The sequence below is a fragment of the Elephas maximus genome, chromosome 10 (assembly GCF_024166365.1).
Source record: "Elephas maximus indicus isolate mEleMax1 chromosome 10, mEleMax1 primary haplotype, whole genome shotgun sequence".
In the NCBI taxonomy this organism is placed as follows: Eukaryota; Metazoa; Chordata; class Mammalia; order Proboscidea; family Elephantidae; genus Elephas; species Elephas maximus.
Window position 1 is genome coordinate 98,868,084 of NC_064828.1, and position 23,190 is coordinate 98,891,273.

At 41.2% G+C, this 23,190-nt stretch overlaps 1 protein-coding gene across 6 annotated transcripts in view; it reads left to right on the top strand.

Moving 5' to 3' along the window:
* Positions 1-441: 441 nt before the first annotated feature.
* Positions 442-23,190, top strand: part of FLRT2 (fibronectin leucine rich transmembrane protein 2) — a 140,096-nt gene continuing 117,347 nt past the window's right edge. For 4 of the 6 annotated variants that reach the window (XM_049897565.1, XM_049897566.1, XM_049897563.1 and 1 more), the window contains exon 1: positions 21,664-22,058. The gene's annotated coding sequence lies outside the window, so the exon portion shown is untranslated. Of the gene's footprint in view, positions 462-21,663; positions 22,080-23,190 lie in introns of those variants that run through there. The other 2 variants (XM_049897569.1, XM_049897570.1) reach the window with 2 other exon arrangements.

The following is a 23,190-nucleotide window of genomic DNA, read 5'->3' on the forward strand; positions in this document are numbered from 1 at the left end:
ACTAAAGCAACTTAATGTTTTCTTTTCCAATTTCAAGCAAACGCCCTCCAAAGGATCACAGCTACGAGTGTTTCCTGTTGAGCTCCGCATACTGAGTACCTAGCACAGTTACCAGGCATCTAATTAGTAGGTTCTCAGTTATTGTTAGCTGAGCTAAAGCTATTGTTTTCTGAGTATCTAGACAATGTGCAATAGTAATAGATACTTTACTTTTGAGAGACTTGAACAACAAGGAGGCTGAAGCACTCCAGTCTTTTTTTTTTTTTTTTTTGAGACACTGTGACTATCTCTAAAGGCATAATGCCTGTGCTCAGGTAGATGCAAGTCCAGAACTCAAGTCAACTAGGAGCCCTGGTGGCGTAGTGGCTGACAGCTTGGCTGTTCACCAAAAGGTCACCATCCTGAATCCACCAGCCACTCCTTGGAAACCCTATGAGTCGGAATCAGCTGGGCGAAAACAGGTATGCTTTCTAACAGTTTTTGAGCAATGGAGCTAAAAGTTATGAGGATGTGTTTCCATTCATGAATTGGTGTAATTAGCAAGGTTGCAATGGGTGGAATAATTTTTTGCTATATTACAAATTCCAGTTTATTATAATATAGTTTAATAAGCATATTTTATAAAGTGAATTACCACACATTTTCCAAATGATTTGGGTCATTAATTTACCAGATATGACTTTCTTATCTTAAATGGGTTTTTTAAAGCATTGATTTTGTTTTGAATTATCTAAAATGTACGGTATGCACTGTTGCTATGAAATTTTGAAGAGGTACAATCTTGATCACTTACTCTGGATTCGTTTCAGCCAAAGCAGTAAGTTTTACAACTAACTGTAAATATCACCTTTCAGTGGTTTTAATGAACCTAATAAAGAAATATGTGATTTGCCCACTCTGTGCAGATACTTCGAAACCCTGGTGGTGTAGTGCTTAAGAGTTGGGCTGCTAACCAAAAGGTCAGCAGTTCGAATCCACCAGCCAATCCTTGGAAACCCTGTTGGGCAGTTCTACTCTGTCCTACAGGGTCGCTATGAGTTGGCAATGGATTTGGTTTATGCAGATACTTAGCTATTAGAAAATTAAATTAGGATTAAGCCATAGTAACCCTCATTACCTTTTTGGTGTAATTGATATATTTGTATAACTTAACACATTAAAATGAAGACATGCCAGAATCTACAGAATTTTTGAAATGAACACGTATGATATTCTTTACAACTATATTTTGGATGTGGTAGAATGAAATTATTCCTTACACTTTGAATACAATGAACCATCCACAGAGAAATTTGGAGTTGAACCTGGATAGACACAGCCTCATTCTAACAACGTTCTTGATAGATAGCTAGCACCTTCTCTTCCTTTATGACCTGTGCCCTATTTTACTAAAATGAACCATGTTATTAAAGAAAAGGGCTAAAGGATGTGCTGTTAGACCTATATACTTGTTTACACATGGCAGACAACGTAACTAGGAAGATCTTTTGCAGATGATGAGAAAAAATATAGTAAGCCCTGTGATCTGCATTTTGGAACCATGAAATTTTACTTTCTGGACAATGCCTGTTTTCCTTTGCAAATGTAAACTCCAATATATGTCTATTTCAGGCTCTAAATAAATAGCCTTCAACTGTATGCCTCCATGTTCTTTTCTGGGCAAGCTAAACGAAACCTTATTTGTATGCATCTGGACATGCTCAGGGCTTGTCACATTTGAATTAAGAACTTGGGATGGCATCAACCCTGTTGTCATTAGTTTTTTACATTTGTATCAGTGTTCTCCTTTTAAAATGGGGGCATTTAGACAGTTCCTGGAGAGGTTCTTGATATCTAAATATCATTGACGCGACTCAGTGTACATGAAAAGGAAATGTTTCATTGTTTGTTAGTGGTTTTCAGGCCAAAAGTTTCCAGAATCTGAAGACACTGACATCAGGTTTTCAGAGAATGGGGATTGGTGGAGTGACGAAGAGGTTGGGGAGAGGTTAGATCTCTGCATTTTGGATGCTAAAACCAATGAAAGCTTGAAGTTCCAAGTTATACTTGCCAAGAATTTAACAGCTACATCTTCTCCCACTGATAGTCTAACTGTGATGGCCCAAGAGAAAGCCTGCCAAAAAGGAGGGGTGAAGGGATTTCCTTTACTCATCATATGTAACATTTCCCAAATGTCTTGCAGAAACCTGTAATTAGGAGTTGCCAGAATATTTTAACGTCACATTATGGTTCAGCCTCCCTGACTCCATGTTCATCTGTAGAATATGAAAAATGGAAGAAAAATCAGAGATGGAGAGAGTGAGGAAAAAAATGGCACAAGAATCATTGGTCTTAGGTGACAGCAGTGACATTCTCTGGGAAACTGGTAAAATTCCAATCTCAGATAAAGATAAATTACAGATGAAACCACTCACAAAGAAATGAAATAGAAAATGTAAGTTAAGCAACTTTTTAAGGAGAAAAGGCAGATTCTTCACTCCTCTTATCTCTGAAGAATGAGAAATTGCACCATCTGCTCCCCAAACAGTTATTTCATTTTGCTCTGGATTTTCCCTTGGTCTCCTCCCTATGTTTCTCTAAAATTTCAGGTTGGCTCTCTTCCTGTGAGTCACATCCTTTCTTTAAATGTTTCCATATTTTCACCTTCTCTCTGCAGCTTATGTGTGGCTCTTTGTTAGGCATTTCAAAAGAGTACATGTTATTGTGCCATAATACCTTGCCTGGACCTAGTGCCTTTTATTTTTAAAGCTCAGTAGTCCTCAAGCAAATATTATCTTCCTAACTAATTTGTTTAAAAAATGATTTTTTTTTATGGGTGTAAATTTGTAGTATAATCTTAAAAAAGAGTAGAAAGTCTAGAATTGTACAGTGCTTTTTAATCTAACATAGGATGATTGTAGGGCCATTTTAAGATACTGTTCAAATTACACTCACTTTTCTTGTTGTGTCATTACCTCCCTCCTTTTTTTTTCTTCTATAATATTCTACATGGTATATAAACATGTGTGCCTTTAATCAGACTTCAGGGTCATTTATTAGTAGTTATCTTTCATACCACTTGCTTACTTATAGCCAGTAACCAAATCTTTGTAATTTTACATCGTCAACGGCTCACTAAATATGGCAAACTATGGCCTGTGGGTCAACTCCCCCGCCACCTTTGTGTGTGTGTGTGTGTGTGTGTGTGTGTGTGAAGTTTTATTAGAACACACCCCTACTCATTCATTTATGTATTGTCTATGGCAGAGTTGAGAAGCAAAAGCACAAATCTGATCTTGTCACATTCTTATTTATAAACCTTCAATGACTCTCCATTTCCCTCAGGATAAAGCTTAACTTTTCAAAAATGTTTTGCAGACTATGATCTAGCCCTTATTATCGCTTCTGCCTCTTATCTTTTCCTTCTCCCCAGCAATAGATATTTCAGGCGAAGTGTACAACTTTAAGTTTTGTCAAAAGTTCATGCTCTACCAGAAAGGATTTATGACTCTAAAAACTAACTTAGATGCTCGTTTATATTTCTCCTTATAGAACCTTAGGAAATGCCTGCTTTATTTTCCATAAACACATCATTTTGACCGTGACCCAATGTCAGCATGTCCTGTATCTTGACTTGTTTATATACAGGTGATTACGGGATGTCTCAAATCCAGCCACATGGTCTTGCCATATGTATAAATGGTATCATACTGTGAGACAGATGAAGTTTTCCATGTTACGTATTACTCCACATTTGCCTTGTTAGACTGATCTACAAACTCCATTACCATGGCTTTAAAAACCCATTGCCTTCAAGTTGATTCCAACTCATAGCAACCATATAGGACAAAGTGAAATTGCTCCATAAGGTTCCCAAGGCTGAACTCTTTATGCAAGCAGACTGCCACATCTTTCTCCGGGGGGAGCAGCTGGTGGGTTCGAACTGCTGACCTTTTGATTAGTAGCCTAGTGCTTAACCACTGAACCACCAAGGGTAAAAATAAATGAAGGGGTCCAAGGCAAGAAAAGCAGCCAGTGCTTTCATTCAGTTCAGTGGATCTAGATCTCCCAAAGCAACTTTGAAACTGGGACATAATATATTCTTCTTCAATTAAATTGTAAAGTTAATCATTTTTTAATATATTTTTATGTTTCCATATAAAATACACCCACCTAGTTATCGACTTGACGTCACTGGGTGGGTTGGGTAGTTATTTAAATGGTCTTATTTGGGTTAATTCTTTTGGAGACCTTCCTATTATTGCTAAAAAGAAATACATTCCAACTGATAGACATGTTTTAAATATTTCCAGGAAGGAATTATTAATAATATCTTAAGGAACAAATAAAATATTTATGAATGGGAGAACTTTAGAGATTTTAGAAGCTAAATACTAGGGGGCAACCATGTGCAGATGAGTCCTAGTACACATCAATGTACTCTTTCTTGTACTCCCAAAGGTGATCTATCTTTTGGGTTGACTCAAAGTAGCCCATTCCTACATAAAAGATCTTTCCAATAGAGTTTATGAATCCATTAGAAATAACACTTGCCTTTTAATCTCAACCAAAATATCCATAGGGAGGATGTCAGGGCTCTTTTTTCAAACTATAACTTGATAGCGTTAGTTTGCAAAGGCAGCTGAATGGGGAATTATGTGATTCACATAAACTCCTTGACTGCTTCTGAAAAGGAAAGCCCCCCAACTGTTCTTAATGGGTATGTGACTGGAACAAACCATGCTCCTTCTGTTTGAATACATATCCTCTTACTCCTGCCTGGTGGGATTCACTGTCACCCACTAGGCAGGGTTAACTAATGACTGAAATGAAATCCAGTCATTTAAGTAAATCTCAAAGGCTTCCTGGAGCGGGGTTGGAAAGATGTCACTAAGAGAAGGGCCGAGCTTTACACTTCTGCGATGTTTACACAACCTATAACACAATGGCGCATGATTAATGAGGCTCTTCATGCTAGAGTCCAAGCATAGGACTTTGTACTTGTCGTGTCTAAAGATCAGCCCTTTACCACTGCCATCAGACAAGAAATGTAAACCAGAAACTGGTCATTTCCTAGAGGAGTTACCCTGGCTTTTATCCTCAAGTAAACTAAGGGGTTAAAGAGGAGTCATTCTCATTTTTTAATAAGAATGACATCTTCACTTTGGGAAATGCTTTTCCTTTAAATATCTTTACATCTGTTATTTCATTCTATGCTTACAAAATGATGTAAAAGAAGTAGGCCAGAAATTCTTATCATTGTATATCATTATATCATTATATGTTATCCCATTGTGACAAATGAGATAGCTGGGGCATAAGAAAATTAAGTGACTTACCTAAATTCCCCACTATTTGGGGACATACCTGATATCAGAACTCAGCCTGACTCTCTTCCAAAGAGATTGTAACATGCCCTTCTACTTAAAGGCATCCTTGATGGCATCAGGAAACCCTGGTGGCATAGTGGCTAAGAGCTATGGTTGCTGACCACAAGGTCGGCAGCTCAAATCCACAGGTGCTCTTTGAAAACCTATGGGGCAGTTCTACTCTGTCCTATAGGGTTGCTATGAACCGGAATCGACTTGACGGCCATGGGTTTGGTGGTTTTATTGTACGTGGCATCAACATAGAACCTGGTCAATTGGCAAATTTTCTCAACATTTTCAGATCTTGTCTCTACTCTTTTCCTAAAGCCTGGGAGTAATGTGAAAAATGAAAAAAAAAAAAGTTTTTTATATCGATGATAAAATAGTTTTCATTGTATCACTTCCTGAAGTTCATCTCACAACCTGCAGAATTGTGTTTTTCTGTCCATTCAGGGCTCACACCTCATTAAAAGCCGTTGCCCTCAACTCTTCTTCATCCGGGAGACTGTTGTGAATGGGTGATGGATGACTCACAGGTTTAGTAGATCTAGTCACAGTTCTAACCACCTTCTTTCTATCGGCAGTTTCCTGAGGCTTGAAAAACAGGGTCTTCCTGCCTATAAAGAAGCCATTAAAGAGCACACAAACTTGATTTTACCAGATCTGGTGGTCAAACTCCTGTTTGAGAAAAATGAAGGCAGAACACCAAAGAGGACCTGTTTTCAAGGGAGAACAATGTCAGTTGTCTGGAAAACTCCTCCTGTGAGGATTATAACTCTATAGTTTGGTTCCTTTTAGATCCTTGGAGGTAGATGTGTAGATTATTGTTCTTGGACCTTTTCACCAGCAGCACTCAGAAAAGCACAATGACAGTGCATTCAAATGTAATAGACATGACCTGCCCTTATTCGATTTCCTTCTTTCCCTGTTTTAGTTAAATTTTTCAGGTAATCATCCTAATAAAATGACATGTTTTCCTGTTGCAGACATTAGAATGGGAACCAGAGAAACACCTTTGGTGATTTCTGCTTATTTATTTTCTGGTTGCTTGAAACTCAAGAGCTGTCATCATTTGAGAAAAGAAAGACTCTTGATCTGAGCTCCTTGAGGGACAGGGTGTTGTCTTTATTTTTTCCCCCCCTTTGGCAACTGATACTGTGTCTGACTTTCTTCTTAACCCATCTGTCTTACGCTTTCTTGTTTTGCCAGAAAAAAGAAAACTTTGACAGCCTCACAAGACGATATTTACATTTCCCTAAATGGACAGAGTCAAAAAGAAGATTCCTTCCTGATTGATGGATATCTGAAGGAATTAAACCGTTCCTTGGATATGCTAACATTCATAATTCTATTACCATAGATAGAACTTCAAAAATAAAACATCATGTTACCTTATGCCATAGTAAACAAATGTATCAAGGAGAGTAAAAATAAAAGACTCTTTTGGCAAAGACTCTAGTGAGCAGAGAACTCAATACCAAATCTGAAAAACTGTTTTGCTTAGTTTATTCATAGACCTTTGAAAAAAATTTTTCTTTTTTTACAGCATGGAGTGAAAAGACATGCCACTCTGTATTTTTTTTTTTTCACTTGTGAATTTTATGGACCGCATGGGTAGATTTAATCCGATTGGAAATCACTTGCTGTTCTGAAGAAGTAGGGTACCATGTGAGAAATTGTTAAGACTTGCAGATTCATTTACTCTTTCTAATACTCTCCATATCCTTTACTTATTATCTTTCTATTTCAAGTCCTTTTGGTATTGTAAAAGGACCTAACAAGAATTTTTTTTTTTTCCTAACAAGAATTTTACCAAGATTAAAAATTCATAGATAGTCAGATCTTCCTTCTTAGCTTCTTAAAAGGTAATTTTATTGGGATGTATTTTGCATATCGTACCATTCACCCTCTTCAAGCGTAGAACTCAACGATCTTTTAGTAAATTGGTCAAGTTATGCATCCATCACAATAAGTCAGCTTTAGAACATTTCCATCATCCCAATAGGATGCCTCACGTACATTCTCCCTCTCCTTCCTAGTTCACTCCCCAAGAAACCACTAATCTGCTTTCTGTCATTACCAGTTGCCATGGAGTTGATCCTGATTCTTAGTGACTTCACGTGTGTCAGAGTGTGCCATAAGGTTTCAATGGACGATTTTTCAGAAGCAGATGAGCAGGCCTTTCTTTGGGGGTGCCTCTCAAACCAAAATCAAATCCATTGCTGTTGAGGCAGTTCCGACTCAGAGCAACCTTTTAGGCCCCACAGCATTTCCAAGGATGGGCTGGTGGAGTCGAACTGTCGACCTTTTTGGTTAGCAGACCAACTCTTAACTATTGTGGACTCAACCTTCCTTCCTTTTGATCAGCAGCTGAGCACATTAACCATTTGCCTCACCCAGGCACTCCTTTCTTTCATTACAGCTTTGCTTTTTCTGCATATTTCCTATAAATTGAATCATACAATATTTGATCTTTTTTTCACTGAGCATAGTATTTTTGAGATTCGGCCATGTAGCATGTGTCCATAACTTAATTCGTTTCATTGCCAAATAGCATTCCTTTATGTGCCTATACCACATTTTATCTATCCATTCACTAGTTGACAGACATTTATATTGTTTCCAGTTTTTGGCTACTTATGCATAATGATTCTAGGAACATTCTCAAGAGTGTGTTGTGTGGACGTGTTTTCACTTCTCTTGGGTATATACCTAAGAGTGGAATTGCTGGGTCATACGGTAAATTTGTAGCCCTGGTGGTGCTGTCATTAAATGCTCGGCTGCTAACCAAAAGGTTGGCAGTTCAAATCCATCAAACACTCCTTGGAAACCTTATGGGACAACTCTGTCCTGTAGGGTTGCTACGAGTCAGAATAGACTGGATGGCAGCGAGTTTATAGTAAATTTATGTTTAACTTGCTAAGAAATTGCCACACCAAATCTTTTCCGCAAGTGTCTGCACTATTTTACATTCCTACTAACAATGTAGGAGGGTTCCAATTTCTCCACATTACTCCCAAGGCTTGTTATTGGCTGCCTTTTTATTCTAGTCATTCTAGATCTGTCATTGTGCTTTTAATTTTCATCTCCCTAGTGATGTCAACCCTGTCTCAGCAACAGGTTTAGTGATGTTGAGACCTCCTTAATTTTTATAAGTTTATTTCTATACTTTTCAAAGCTATCTACTTGGGATAAACATGTGAGAAAGATGTGGTATATTTAAAGAATCTGACTTTTAATTCAGAGACATTTAGAAAATTTTTGAAAATACCTTTGGTTTTACCCAGAGGGACACAGACATATTTTCCTCTTGATAGAAGAAAAACGTGCAGCAGCTCAGTGACCTAAACTCTGGACAGGTATCTGGAGACCCTGCTTCTATTACTACCTGCTTAACTGGTTCTGCAACCTTGATCATGTAGCTTACACTTAACACTTTATTGCCCTGTCTTGGCGGGTGAGGGTTGTTAAGTTCTCAGATAAAATATTCACTTTAGAATGTTTAAGGGGTAAAGTTTCTACAAATGGAACACAACCAACCACTTTGACAGATAGAGTAGCAGGGGCAGGGGTCTGAGGACAATGGTTTCAGGGGACATCTAGGTCAACTGGCATAACAAAGTGTATTAAGAAAACATTCTGCATCCCATTTTGATGAGTGTTCTCTGGGGTCTTAAAAGCTAGCAAGTGGTCATCTAAGATACATTAACTGGTCTCAACCCACCTGGAGCAAAGGAGAATGAAGAACACCAAAGACACAAGGAAAATAAAAGCCCAAGAGACTGAAAGGGCCACATAAACCAGACACTCCGTTACCCTGAGACTGGAAGGACTGGATGCTGCCCAGTTACCATCAATGACTACCCTGACAGGGAACACAATGGAGAATACCTGATGGAGCAGGAGAAAAATGGGATGCAGAACTCAAATTCTTATAAAAAGACCAGACTTAATGGTCTGACTGAGACTGGAGGGACCCCAGAGGACATAGCCCCCAGACTCTCTGTTAGCATAAAACTAAAACCATTCCCTGAAGCCAACTTTCCTGACAAAGATTAGGCTGGACTATAAGACATAACATGATATTGGTGAGGAGTGTGCTTCTTAGCTCAAGTAGACACACGAGACTATGTGGGCAGCTCCTGTGTGGAGGCCAGTTGAGGAGGTAGAGGGGGACAGGAATTGGTTGAATGGACACGGGAAATACAAGGTGGAGAGGAGGAGTGTGCTGTCACATTATAGGGAGAGCAACTAGGGCCACATAACAATGTGTGTATAATTTTTTGTATGAGAAACTGACTTCAATTGAAAAAGTTTCTAAAAATGCAAGTGTTTTAAAGTCAACTTGGACTTTCTAGCAACTTTGATTTGTCTTTCCAAGAAATAGTACATGGTCTTGTACTTGCTGCACTTAACAATGATCTGACACTATTCCATTTATAAGGCATTCAGGGTAAAGAAGGGGAAACCCCACTGTTATGGGTTGAATTGTATTCTCCCAAAATATCTGTTGCAGGCTTAACTCCTGTACTTGTAGTTATGACTCTGTTTGGAAATAGGGAGTTTTCTTTTGCTATGTTAATGAAGTAGAGGCTATATGTTATGTTAATGAAGTAAGTCCTAAAACTAACCACTTCTGAGTTATAAAAGGAAAAGACTAGATGAAGAAAGACACAGGGGAAGACAGAAGGCAAGGAAGGCCAAGGAAATCCAAGGAACTCCTGGAGCTGCTGACAAGAAGGGACTCTCTGCCATGAATTAGAACTACTAGCTTCCTGAACTGTGAGAAAATACATTTCTGTTCTTTAAAGCCGCCCACTTGTGGTATTTGTTTGTTATGACAGTACTAGGCATTTAAGACACCCAGTACATAAACATAATCATTCAGCAGAATCCTTGAAAATAAAAATAAACAATTGAAGAATAGAACAATTAGGGTCTTTCTATGGTCTGATATTGTATTTGGAAATAACTAGAAATGTCTTCAAACACCAAGAAAAACGGAAAGCTCTTTCCAAATCAAGACAATTTAAATTACAATATGGCTTCAGAGAAAGGAGTTCCATAGCTCTTTGTCAACCTCAAAAAAAAAAAAAAAAACTGGTGAGCCAAATTTAACTCTAGCTCCAATACCATTGGTAAAGACTAAAAATCAAAGAATACTAAACTCATGTAATTTCACGCTAAATATCTACACTGTTTGTGAGGGATTGCACAAATGGAAACTTTCAAAGGGTAAAACATCTAGGTCAAAGAGACTTAGAGACAGATACAGAAACAGAGAAAGAACACTGCGTGGAAAGTATTGCATTGGGCAGTACTTGTGAGGAATTTTTCTTTACATTTTTTATTATCGAGTTTTAGCATTAATTTTATTTTTTAAAAAAGTATTAAGTAGAGAAAGGGGAGATATGAAATCCAAGTTTTTCCAGTTGAGTAAGTACATGAGATTACTAAATCCAGAAAACTCGAGCACTAAAACGAGCCAAGAACTAATTAAATAAGAACAAAATAAAAGAAACATTTGAAACACTTACCAGTTACTTCTCTCAGTTCAGAAATGGAAGTGTGAAAGAAAATTGGCCAACAGCAGTTTACATGAAATTTTTAATGGCAAAGTGAGATGATAAAATAGGAATTCCCTGGGTTGAGAAAGCTTATTTCTTGGGTAGGTCAAAATTTGATGGCAAAATGTAGAATGTGACTATATTGTCCATAGTAACTTTGTAGGATCTAAGATTTTTTTTTTTTAAGCAGCTCTAGGAAACGCTGATGGTGTAGTGGTTAAGAGCTATAGCTGCTAACCAAAAGATTGGCGGTTTGAATCCACCAGGTGCTCCTTGGAGACTCTATGGGGCGGTTCTACTCTGTCCTATAGGGTCACTATGAGTCAGAACCAACCTAATAGCAACGAGGTTTTTTTTTTTTTTTTAAGCAGCTTGATATTCTTGAAATTCAGAGATTACGTGCAATAATGCTACCAGAAAAGCAAGAGAGCAACACAAATAAAACTCCATGGTTTAACATTATACAGAATAAAACATATCTCAGATTTAATTGTTTTACATAGCATAACAATCATATAAATAATAACCATTTATTCTTATTTTGAGGTTTAAAATAGCTCATCTCATTTGATCTTTATATATCTGCCCTCAGAGATAGTTTTGGTTTGGTTTTTCTTCCCTTATTTGTCAGTTTGTTGTACTGTGGGGACTTGCGTGTTGCTGTGATGCTGGAAGCTATGCCACCAGTAATCAGATACCAGCAGGGTCACCCATGAGCTTCCAGACTAAGACACACTAGGAAGAAGGACCCGGCAGTTTACTTCTGAAAAGCATTAGCCAGTGAAAACCTTATGATTAGCAGTGGAACATTGTCTGATAGAGTGCTGGATGTTGAGCCCTCCAGGTTGGAAGGCACTCAAAAGATGACTGGGGAAGAGCTGCCTCCTCAAAGTAGAGTGGACCTTAATGACGTGGATAGAGTAAAACTTTTGGGACCTTCATTTGCTGATGTGGCATGACTCAAAATGAGAAGAAACAGCTACAAACATCCATTAATAATTGGAACATGGAACGTAAGAAGTATGAATCTAGGAAAATTGGAAATTGTCAAAAATGAAATGGAACGCATAAACATCGATATCCTAGGCATTAGTGAGTTGAAATGGACTGGTACTGGCCATTTTGAATCAGACAATCATATAGTCTATTATGCTGGGAATGACAACTTGAAGAGGAATGGTGTTGCATTCATCGTCAAAAAGAATGTTTCAAGATCTATTCTGAAGTACAACGCTGTCAGTGATGGAATACGCCTACAAGGGAGACCAGTTAATACGACTATTATTCAAATTTATGCACCAACCACTAGGGCCAAAGATGAAGAGATAGAAGATTTTTATCCGCTGCTGCAGTTGGAAATTGATCGAACATGCAATCAACATGCATTGATAATTACTGGCAATTGGAATGCGAAATTTGGAAGCAAAGAAGGATCAGTAGTTGGAAAATATGGCCTTGGTGAAAGAAACAGTGCCGGAGATCAAATGATAGAATTTTGCAAGACCAACGACTTCTTCATTGCAAACACCTTCTTTCACCAACATAAACGGTGACTATACACATCTTTTTCTTATACACATGGAACTCGCCAGGCGGAACACACAGAAATCAAATTGACTACATCTGTGGAAAGAAACGATGGAAAAGCTCAATATCATCAGTCAGAACAAGGCCAGGGGCCAACTGTGGAGCAGACCATCAATTGCTCATATGCAAGTTCACGCTGAAACTGAAGGAAATCAGAGCAAGTCCACGAGAGCCAAAATATGACCCTGAGCACATCCCACCTGAATTTAGAGATCAGCTGAAGAATGGATTTGATGCATTGAACACTAGTGACCGAAGACCAGACAAGTTGTCGAATGACGTCAAGGACATCATCCATGAAGAAAGCAAGAGATCATTGAAAAACAGGAAAGAAAGAAAAGACCAAGATGGGTTTCAGAGGAGACTCTGAAACTTGCTCTCGAATGTTGAGCAGCTAAAGCAAAAGGAAGAATTAATGAAGTAAAAGAACTGAACATTTCAAAGGGCCTCTCGAGAAGACAAAGGATTATAATGACATGTGCAAAGAGCTGGAAATGGAAAACCAAAAGGGAAGAACACACTCGGTGTTTCTCAAGCTGAAAGAACTGAAGAAAAAATTCAAGCCTCGAGTTGCAATAGTGAAGGATTCTATGGGGAAAATATTAAACAACACAGGGAGCATCAAAAGACGATGGAAGGAATACACAGAATCATTATACCAAAAAGAATTAGTTGCTGTTCAACCATTTCAAGAGGTGGCATATGATTAGGAACCGATGGTACTGAAGGAAGAAGTCCAAGCTGCTCTGAAGGCACTGGCGAAAAATGAGGCTAGAGGAATCGATGGAATGTCAATTGAGATGTTTCAACAAACGGATGCAGCACTGGAGGTGCTCACTGGTCTATGCCCAGAAATATGGATGACAGCTTCCTGGCCACCTGACTGGCAGAGATCCTTATTTATGCTTATTCCCAAGAAAGGTGATCCAACCGAATGTGGAAATTATATCATTAATATCACACGCAAGCAAAATTTTGCTGAAGATCATTGAAAAATGGCTGCAGCAGTATATCGACAGGGAACTGCCAGAAATTCAGGCTGGTTTCAGAAGAGGACATGGAACCAGGGATATCATTGCTGATGTCAAATGGATCGTGGCTGAAAGTAGAGAATACCAGAAGCATGTTTACCTGTGTTTTATTGACTATGCAAAGGCATTTGACTGTGTGGATCATAACAAATTACGGATAACATTGCGAAGAATGGGAATTCCAGAACACTTAATTGTGCTCATGAGGAAACTTTACATAGATCAAGAGGCAGTTACGGGACACTGATTGGTTCAAAGTCAGGAAAGGTGTGCTTCAGGGTTTTATTCTTTCACCATACCTATTCAATCTGTATGATGAGCAAATAATACGAGAAGCTGGACTATATGAAGAAGAACGGGGCATCAGGTTTGGAGGAAGACTCATTAACAACCTGCGTTATGCAAACGACACAACTTTGCTTGCCGAAAGTGAAGAGGACTTGAAGCACATATTAATGAAGATCAAAGACCACAGCCTTCAGTATGGATTACACCTCAACATAAAGAAAACAAAAATCCTCACAACTGGACCAATGAGCAATATCATGATAAACAGAGAAAAGATTGAAGTTGTCAAGGATTTCATTTTCCTTGGATCCACAATCAACAGCCATGGAAGCAGCAGCCAAGAAATCAAAAGACACATTGCATTGGGTAAATCTGCTGCAAAGGACCTCTTTAAAGTGTTGAAGAGCAAAGATGTCACCTTGAGGATTAAGGTGGGCCTGAACCAAGCCATGGTATTTTCAATCGCATCATATGCATGTAAAAGCTGGACAATGAATAAGGAAGGCCAAAGAGGAATCGTTGCCTTTGAATTGTGGTGTTGGCAAAGAATATTGAATATGCCATGGACTGCCAAAAGAACGAACAAATCTGTCTGAGAAGAAGTACAACCAGAATGCTCCTTAGAAGCAAGGATGGCGAGACTGTGTCTTACATACTTTGGACATGTTGTCAAGAGGGATCAGTCTCTGGAGAAGGACATCATGCTTGGCAGAGTACAGGGTCAGCAGAAAAGAGGAAGACCCTCAACGAGGTGGATTGGCACAGTGGCTGCAACAATGAGCTCAAGCATAACAACGATTGTAAGGATGGCTCAGGACTGGGCAGTGTTTTGTTCTGTTGTGCATAGGGTCGCTATGAGTTGAACCTGACTCGAAGGCACCTAACAACAACGACAACAATGTGATAGAAGGAAAACTGAGGCTCAAAGCAGGTAAGTGATTTGCCTGATAAACTGGTAGAGACTTGAAGTAACATCTTTTAAGTCCAATATCAGGGTCCTTATAATTACACAAAGCTTGACTGAGAAGGTATTTGTCCTCAAAATAAGATTGTCTTAATAATCAGTTCTACTCCTTTAAAACCTGCTATCTTATTTTTCAAATATTCCAAGACGTTAGGGGAAAATATTCCTTAATTCTAGTTCAGAATTGTATGTTGTGTTGTTGTTAGGTGCCTTTGAGTTGATTCCGACTTATAGCAACCCTACATACAACAGAATGAAAACACTGCCTGGTCCTGAGCCATCCTCACAATTGTTGCTCTCTTTGAGTCCAGTATTGAAGTCGCTGTGTCAATCCATCTTGATGCAGGTCTTCTTCTCTTTCCCTGACCCTCTGCTTTACCAAGCATGATGTCCCTCTCCAGGGACTGATCCCTCCTGATAACATGTCCAAAGTACTTGAGACAAAGTCTCGCCATCTTCTCTTGTAAGGAGCATTCTGGCTATGCTTCTTCCAGTTCAGATTTGTTCATTTTTCTGGCAGTCCATGGTATATTCAATTAAATATGGTTTCTTAGATTAAAATATCATCTCCGTCTTCTTTAGAACTATAGTTATAGCAGGCTCATAACATTTTCTACAATAGCAGCACCTAGATTTGAATAAGTCCCTGGGCAAATGTTTTATCTCTTCTTAAAACGGCTTACATATTTATGCCATCCCCACACCCTTTTGAAAAAAGGTATTTCCCTCACTTATTTCTCCTCAGCGCAGTTGGAGAACGTTTGCTTCAAGTTTTTGCCAGCTTCCCTTTGGAAGAGAGGCAACTGCTTAACAAATGGCACGTTTATGTAAAAGGAAATCTCCATGGTTTAACGTGCTTTTGTTTCCTGTCAGTATGTACCTTCTGTTTTTGTTCACGCATAATCATCTTGTAACCCGCATGGAAAGGCAAAGAAACCAAGGCTTCAGGAAATGGATATTCAAGCAATTACTTCCATGCTGATTTTCCAGTTCTTGCCCCAAAGGGCTTTCCATGAGCTATGGGGACTTGAGAAGCAGAGGCTGCTATATGCAGAAGGCTGGATATAAAAGTAATACCACAAAGGTCCCTGTGAAATCAGTACCTTGTCAAAAGAGCTTCACCATCCCCTTTCCTCTGTAGGGAAGAATGAGGCCTTCCCATTAGAGAGAAGTTCTTTTAGAGTTCTAAAGAACTTTGTATATGTTGTAGTTTTTGTTGTTGGGTGCCCTCGCGTCGATTCTGACTCATAGTGAGTCTCTTAACCTTTGTGTCACCAGGGCTCTTTACTTTGCATATATCTTTATTATATTTACCTAGTTAGTGTATAAGTATTTGTTTTCCTGTCTCCACTAGACTGAAGTTTTGACAAGGCGGGGACTGAGTCTATTCATCCGGGCCTGCTACATGTTTTGTGTTTTCTACAAATGTTTGGTAGATGAATGAATAAACCATATACTATAGGGTGGTGTTTCAAAATCAAGAAGAATATGCATTTCAATGTCGTGGATTCACATGAATCCAATCACATTCACAAAAAGATTGCCATAGGTGGTGGTGGTGGTGGTTAGTTGCTGTCAGGTTGGCCCCAACTCATCGCAACTTCATTGCCTAGTCCTGCTCCATATTCACAATCATTGCTACGCTTGAGTCCTTTGTTGCAGCTACTGTGGATTTTGAGTGCCTTCTAATATAAGGAGCTCATCTCCAGAACTATATTGGACAATATTCTGTTGTGATCCATTGGGTTTTCATTGGCTAATTTTCAGAAGTAGATCCCCAGGTGTTTCTTTCTAGTCTCTCTTAGTCTGGAAACTCCACTGAAACCTGTCCACCATGGGTGGCCCTGCTGGTATTTGAACTAGAGGTGGAATAGCCTCTAGCATGATAGCAACATGCAAGGTACCACAATATGAAAAACTAACAGACGAGTGGTGGTGCCACAGATCGAGAGTACTTTATACTCATGGAACAGAGAAAAGAAAAGCCTCTCCAAAGTGTGCTAGCTATGGATTTCCTTACAGTGGCCTTCATCTTGGAGAAAAGAATGTATTTCTCTCTACCTGCCAGAGATGCTTATTCAAGAAGTCAGCAAGCATATTTTGAGCAACACTGTGTGTACAGTGACGTTTTGGGCACTACAAGAATAGCAAAGGAAAGCAACTCAATTGAGTCACTTAGATATTATCAAGAGATTAATATGTAGATGGCTAATGCTACCTTAAGAATGAAATGAGCCTTGAACTGTGGAAAAATGCAAAAGGGAGAGAGAGATAGGAAGTGCAGTGATATGAATTGCTTTTATATGGCCCTTTTAACCATGATCTTGTAACTCACAAAATGATTGCCTGGGACTATGCAAATAAGGTTATTGCAGCCCACCACGTGGGCTGAACAACCTGCTAATGAAAATAAGGTATATGGAACCCTAAGGAGGGGACTGGTCAACTTTGTCATCCCACTAAGCTTAAAATGAGCCAATCCCAGAGTCTGAGGGAGGAACCTCACTATCATCAAGAAGAGCCAGGAGAGGAGAGTGTCCTTTGGACCTAGAGTTCCTACACTGAGAACCTCCTAGATCAAAGAGACAGGGAGAGCTGTAGCAGTGGAGAGAGCAAGAAGCAGCAACAGAGAAGCAGCAGCAAGCACAGCAGAGTCTAAGAGGCAACAGAACCCGGAGACTGGCACAAGACAGACAGGGGGGCTTCCTGAGCCACAGAGCAAGAGCTGAGCACCTTCAGGCAGGAGGCTTCCTGGAGGACTGGGATGTCTCCCGGCACTTATTGGTGGAGCTAAAGAGTTTTGTAACATTTGCCCAAGCCGGGGCTTAGTCCGGGAGGCAGGGTTCGGGTCAAGAGTGAGGGTCCAGGCTGAGAGTGAGGGCCCTGTGGCAGTAGCTGAAAAGAAACTGTCCTGATCAAAGAACTGTATCCTGAGTTGTTCTTACTACTTCCAAGCTGATCCTGATCCTGAATTGTAACCTGTTACTTCCCTAATAAATCCCATAATCTTGAGTATGGCTTGTGAGTTCTGTGCGGCTATTCAACAAATTACTGAGCCCAGCAGAGAAGTAGAGAGTGCCGTGGGAGGGATGGCTGGTGTAAGAGTTGGTAAAAAGGTTGGAGAGTGGAGGTATGGCTGACCTTCACCTCACAGGAATCAGCTTTGGCCTGATGATGATCCTGATTCTCTCTTCTCTCCCTGAAGTTAGATGAGGAGGTCTGGCACCAGGCCATTTTTATAGGAGGTCATGGATACCATCTTGTTAGTGGAAAGTTGAAGCTCTGAACCAGAGATGTGACAATGGGATTGGAATAGAATGAGATATTTCAGAAAATCAGTGGTAAATTTTGGAGAATGACTGCGTTAAACTAAGCCGAGTTGAAGATGGCTTCAAAACATGTAGCTAACAGAACTGAGGAGATTCTTGAGAACTTTCCTCAGGATATATACGGAACATAAGAGAAGATTTCCAAGGAGATTATTCCTGGATACATTTGGTATTTGGGATGCGTAGGAGTCATACTAAGTGTATGTGTTCTTTTTTTTTTTTCTCTCATTTAAAAATCTTGAGTTCATGAGGAGAGTGGTCTGAACTGAGGGACTCACTTTCAAAGAAAGGACATTTAGTTTTACTGTGGAGAAACCTGGCACACGACCTTAGACAGATGGTCATGGTTAACATCATCAGTGATGCCATGTTGCTATCATGTACCCCCTAACATGATACCATAAGAAGGATACCTCCTTCCTGTGGTAACCTTTCCCCAAACCCATAAACACAGTCTAATCATGAAAAAAATCAGACAAATCCAAATTAAAGGGCTTTCTTCAAAATATCTGAGCAGTACGCAAAACCCTCAGCATCATTAAAAACCAACAAGCTAATAAATGAACAAACAAAAAATAAACCCACAGGAAAGACTGAGAAACTGTCACAGAGCACCGGAGACTAAGGACACAAAATGAGTAGTATCCTAGATGAGATCCTGGAACAGAAAAAGGACATTAGTAGAGGAATTGATGAAATCAAAATGAAGTCTGGAGTTAACATCAAGGTAACAACGTTAGTTCCTTAGTTCTGATAAATGTACAAAGGTAATATAAGATGATAACAGAGGAAACTGACTAGGTTTAGATTGATGAGATTTTTCTGTTTTGAAAGCTGGAACTGTGTGATATAATGATGATATTATTAACAATAACAGCAATCCAAATTTTTAAAGCCATTTCACTTATGTTGATTCATAAACCCAAACCCATTGCAGTCTGGTCGATTCCAACTCATTGGGACCCTATAGGACAGAGCAGAACGGGCTCGTAGGGTTTCCAAGACTGTAACCTTTATGGAAGCAGACTGCCACATCTTTCTCCCACAGAGAGGCGGGTGGGCTTGAAGCTTTGACCTTTCGGTTAGCAGCCGAGCAGCTTGACCAGGGCTGCTTTCCTGACTCATAATGGGACAATATTATGAGGCTGGTAGAGCAGGTATTTTTATGCCCATTTTATAAAAGAAGAAATAGTAGTTCCAAGTTGAATTTACCCAAGATCAAGGCTGTCAGTGCCTTCGGTTTAAACCATGGTCTTGTGACTTCAGATCCTGTGTAATTTTTACTTTCACCACATGTTAGAAATACAGGCCAATGTATATCTGTATAAGCACAGATGAGGATGGGGAATGGCCAGGAAATGTGGTATGTGTGGGAGAGGGGCCTGAAAAATTTCAAATCACAATCAAATTTCAACTGAAATGGAAACTAAAACAAGAGAGAAGACATCTTCAAAATTTAAGAATAACTGTTGAGTTGACCGTCTGTTTCTTTGAGGTTCACAGGTTGGTTTTTTGTTTCTCTTCCACCTGCCTCTCTAGCCTGATGAATTAATGCTAATTTCTGAATAAAAATAAAGGAACCTAATTATCCTAGTTTTTCTAGCTTCCAAAATTATTAGTCTTTGGAGCCCCTGAACCACATTTGGTATTCTTTTACTTCCTCTGGCCCCACCATCACACGTTTTTCAAGCTGACTCATAAACCATGTGGATTAAGAAATTTCTGGCACAGCAATCCTGCTTATATATACGGTATGATATATTTTTCTTATTTAATTTTCCCAGTCCTGATTGAAATAATTGTACCAATAGCCATTAATAGGGAGCACATACACTTAATATTACCTTCTTAGAATTTAGAAGCAGCAATAATCTAAAACACTAATTCTGTATATGTGCTGTTATCCTTTTGGTCTAATTCATTTTTTTAGCAGCATACAGCAGAAAATAAACCATGTACAGGGCTCCGTTTTGCCTTAGAATGTGTTCTTAAAGATGAACTAATTATACTGTTGTGTCAGATTAGGATTTCAAAGGCAGAGCTTCACGGGGGTACTTACGAGCACTGACGCACCAAGAGGGATGTTTAAACGCACATAGGTGAGTACCTGTGCTAAAATGTGGTCTTTGGTGTCGATGCTGCCATCTAAGGAGCTATCCCTATGCTTTGCTGCCACCTTGGCAAACTAGAAGGATTTACAACGGAATTCTGCACAGGACGGGCTGGAATCAGCTTTCCGACTGCTTCCGTGGCTCTGAGATGGGTTTGAAATGGTTATTACCGATTCCAATTTCCGTTGGCTGGTAGGTTGCAGAGAGAAATTGGAACATCCATTCGGTGGAGAAACACCTTTTCTCTTTTGAAAAATAACTCAGTTTCAGTAAGATCCATGTGTCACCCTCCGAATGATTTTTAAAGACTGAGTATTTTTTTTCTTTTATTTAGTCCGGAATGGAGACGGGTAAAGAAGGAATCAGTTGAAGATGTCCGAGGGTGAATCTGAGTTTGTACTCTGAATGACGCCCTAACTCATTTGGGTGTGACGCAGACAGCAGTTTTCTCTGGTCTAAGCTTCCATTCTGCGTCTGCGAGATGACTCGCCTCCAACTCGAGCTAACTTCTTGGGAGTCCAGAGCACTCAGTGGAAGCTGTTTACAAAATGCAAAGCCTTTGAGCGGCCAAGGCAGAGGCTCCGGAATCCTGTTTAGCCGCTTCCAGAGCAGTCGGGGAATGTCGCCGATCAAAATCTAGACTCTTAAAGCTGACCTGCTGCTCTCAGTGTTGGCACTGAGATATTTTTCTGCATCATCATTCTCACTTGTATTTCTCTTGTTTATTCCATTCTGAGGCTTTCTGCGTTGCGTCTCTTTTACATTCCATTCCCCCCATTCGCGTCCCAAACTTCCTCAACCCCTCCCCCTCCCAACCAATCTCCCCTTGTCCTTGTCTTAGATGTTTGAATATGTGGTCATTTGGCTTATGGGGTTATGGGGGCAAGGGATGCGCGGGTAGGAGGAAGCTTTCCTTGTGGTTTCATTCAAATTTGGCGCGGGTGGGTGGATGCCCTGTCCAACTCATCTCGCACACGCGGGACAGTTAAAAGCGAGAGTTAGAATGGACGCAGAGCTCCAAATCTTCAAAGGTTAGCTAAGAAAGGAGATCGGTTGGGGAAAGGGAGAGTAAAGAAATAAAATAAAAGCCAACTTCGCTGGCAACTTCAATAAATCCGGTAACTGCCGGTAAAAAAATAGATTGCGAGGGCTGGGTCTGGTCCGGATAAAACTCTAGGGTTCCTTCCCATCCCTAAGTCTGGCGCTGGAAGCCCGGCACTGGCGTCTCGCCACGCGCGAGTTTCCCCAGACAGCAACACACCCACTGGAAAACGCACGTGAACAAAGCTCTCGCCCCGGGAGCCGCAGCCTGCGCTTTTCTAGTCGGTTTCAGCTTCTCCGGGGAGTGTAGGGCGCACACAGGGTTAAGTTAGTTCCCTCCCTGGTAGGAGGGAAAGGAGGGGGAGGGGAAAAGCAGCAAACTGTCTCTAGCTGGGTAGGTACCTTGTAGTTGTACGTTCGAAACCTGTCGCCGTCACTTGTGAGTTTGGCATCTTCTCTTGTCATCGCGTAGGAACGAGCGCTCGGAGATAACATCATTGGCCTCAATCTTTGCGCCCAGGCGCTCGAGGCTCCTGCCAAGGGCGCGCTCTCGCCCTCTGTTTCGGGGGCGAAGCAGAGGCAAGGCGGCAGCTCCGCACCCGCCGCGGTGTCCACTGAGCCCGGGACCAAGGTGGCAGTTCTCAACAATGGGCAGGAGGGACCTCGGCGGCGACCCCTAAAACAATACCATGCCCCGGGAGCCCCGCTACTGCCGTGCCAGCTTCTTCCCTTTCCACCTCCCCGACCCAGTGGGATTTGGATGAATCGACTGAGAAGAGACGCGGCCGCCAGGTAAAGGGGCTGCAGTGCCAGGTGAAGTTTCTCAGTAACCGCTCGAGCTGCAGCTCGGGGGGGCACCAAGTGGTCTTTTGGGGGGTATTTTTATTTTTGAACCAGCGGGGTGGTCATAGGGGTGGTGTGCTCTAGGTTTTATCTTTCACCCCGAGAGAGAATAGAGTGTTTTGCCGTCCCCCGACTTTAGGGACATCTATCGGTCAAATCCACTTCCTCCAAAGTGTTTTGTAACTGAGCCCTGAGTAATAATGCAAATTTGTTTGTCCGGTAGGAGCAGCGATCTTAAATTGGGGTTCCCAGGGCTCCTACGCTCTCCAGAGTCCAGCCTCTCACTTCCTCCGACTGAATCTGTTAACTTCCACAAGTACTCCCGCCCCCCCCCCGCCCCATCTGCTCTTAATGTCACCAGTGTTATTATCAAGCGGTTGCATCTAAAGCCCTCCTGCCCGCAATCCGGGATCAATTAGACGCTAAAATGTGGCTGGTGCTAGTTCGTTTTCCAGCGAGTTCGGGGATTTACTTTTCTCCCAACCAAAGCGTCTCTCCAGCCCTGCTGGCTCTCCCTCGGCTGGCCAGCACTGACTCGGGTCAGCGCGCCTTCCTGGCGCACCAAGGAGAGCGGCGGGGGCGCAGAGTGCAGGCGGCTGAAGAGGGATCGCTTTCTCTGCGCGGGGTGCGTGGGATGCGGGGAGGGGGGCGGATAACGCCCACAAGCGCGGAGTGCCTGGGCAAGGCGACCGCGAGGGTGGCGAGAGCAGAGCCTCGCCAGCTGTCACCGCGTCCCCGCGGGAGCTGGGAGATGCTCGGAAAATCCCTCCGCCGAGCTGACCAGTCCCAGGCTCGCCCCCGCTCTTTCGGCGCCGGCGCGATCCTTTCTCCTCTGTAATTAGGGCCAAGATCAAGGTTGCGTAGCTGAGGCTGGGGCGCTCACCGGGGGAAAGGAGCTAGAGGGGAAGAAGGTAACTGGGACTGCTGGACCCGCACTTGGCGCCCAGAAAACTCCAGAAGCACGCAGGGCTTCAGCCTGCGGCGGCTGCTAGTGAGAGCTGAGGCCACCGCAGCTGTCGTCGCTGACGCTTTGCTTCTAGAACCTCCCAGTAAGATGGCCCTCACTCGCTGCCCCCTCGGA